The following is a 1,903-nucleotide window of genomic DNA, read 5'->3' as shown; positions in this document are numbered from 1 at the left end:
TGGGGGGGTGGGGTGGGAAGAAGACATAACAACTACAATTCCTTGAAGTTGATACGACAAGCAAACAGAAAGGACATTGTTGGGTGGGAGGGGGGAGAGGGAGGAGGGAGGGAGGTTTCGGCAATGGGCCAACCACATTGTATATTGACAAAATAAAATTAAAAAAAAAAAATGTCCATGGGATGACCCCACCCCAGAAGAGGTCAGGGGCAAGGGAGGGGGTATTCCTCTGGCTCTGGAGCTGCTAAAAATATCCAACATCCTTCAGGGTAACTTCAAGAAGCTTTGGGGCAGGGAGGGGCACTTTCAGCTGGGCATGGAGTCGGTGGTACCCCTGAGGCAATTCATTTCATTACACGAAGGGACAATCTTGCACTTTAGCAAACACCTTTCTCCAGGGCCTGCTCTACACCCCAGTTCACACGTGTCATTTTATTTAATCCTCGCACCAATTTCGTGAGGCTAGAATTATTATCTCTACGTCATGGGGAGAAAATAGAGCCTCAGAGAGGTTTAGTAACCTGCTCATGCTCACACAGCAGACCGCTGATGTCAAATCCACATCAGTTGGAGTCATTCCGCCTTGAGATTCCTTGAGTGTCGACACAAACTTCAGCAGGAACTGGTCAACTGTGTAAGGCTGTTAACAGGTGCCCCGTGACCATACCGGCGGGAGTGTTGTTGCTGCTCAGAGCAGGGGAGGTTCCCTTGAATTGGGGGGCAGGGGCCATTTCTTGGAGGAGGTGAATGTCACTGGGCCTTGGAGGAGAGCGGGGCTTTGCTGGGTGGGGCAGGGGGACAGCACTGAGTTTTCAATCACGCTTTTGTACCTTGAAGCCTCCTCCCATCAGAACCCCGGAACCCAGCAGCAGTTGATGTGCCTGTGACAGACCCAACCCATCGGAGCTGTGCATTAAACAGCAGGTCACCTAAAGCTCCTGCTGGGCCACTTATTGTTAGGGCTGGAAAGGAGCAAAACAGCATTACTCAGACAGGGCTCTCTGATTTAAATGGGTCCCTAATTCACTGGAGCTGTCTACCTCCATCCATCTCCTTGGGGGTTGTCGCCTTTGACTTTAGGAATTTTCAACTTTGTTTTGCCAACACCCCTGACCCTTAACATGGGTCACAGAGGGGCACCCAGAGGATTGTCGGTCTGAGAGATGGCCGCCTTCAAAGGGAGCAAGATGCCCCCCATACCCCTACACTTTGCTCCTGCAGTAACCTCATGATGCAATGGTGTGGTAAGCTCCCAGCCCTGCAGTCAGAGAGTGCTCGAATTCTAGCTTAGCTAGCTGTGCAACCTAGGGTGAGTTTCTTAACTTTTCGGTGCCTCAATGTCCTCATCTGTGAAATGGGGTTGGTAATAGTCCCAGTGTTTGTGCGCATTAAACAAGATGACGGATGACAGGTGCTCAGCATGATGCCTGGTTCTTACTGACGATGGCTGCTACTTTTTGAACACCTACTGGGCCAGTTGCCATATATTACCATGTGCCAGGCCCAACCTGGTCAGGCTCTGTCTAAAGCTTGGGTGCCCTACTCTGTTTCCTGTGAGCACCTATGTCCTTTACTCTTGAAATGTTTGAAACGTCTGGGAGATGAGACCTATCCTCCAACTAGTGGAAGAAGTCTAGAGTATGGCCAAGTTTTCGGAGGCTCTCTCTGCCTCCAAATGGTGCTCTCCTGGACCACTTGGGCCCCATGTGTTCTAAGAAAAGGGCATCCTAATTCTGGCCTCCTTCCCTTCCCCCAGAGCCCTTAAACCTCTCCACCTGTCCCAGGTGCCCCACGGTCAGTGGCGGGACCATCTCTATGTAAATGTCTGTGCAAATACCTGGGTGTCAAGCCACCAGCTCTCCTGTGAGGCAGAGCCACCTCTTGAGACCATTACTTCCCAGCC

The sequence above is a fragment of the Galeopterus variegatus genome, unplaced genomic scaffold (genome assembly GCF_000696425.1).
Source record: "Galeopterus variegatus unplaced genomic scaffold, G_variegatus-3.0.2 Scaffold137, whole genome shotgun sequence".
Taxonomy (NCBI): Eukaryota; Metazoa; Chordata; class Mammalia; order Dermoptera; family Cynocephalidae; genus Galeopterus; species Galeopterus variegatus.
Note: the sequence above shows the minus strand (reverse complement) of the source record.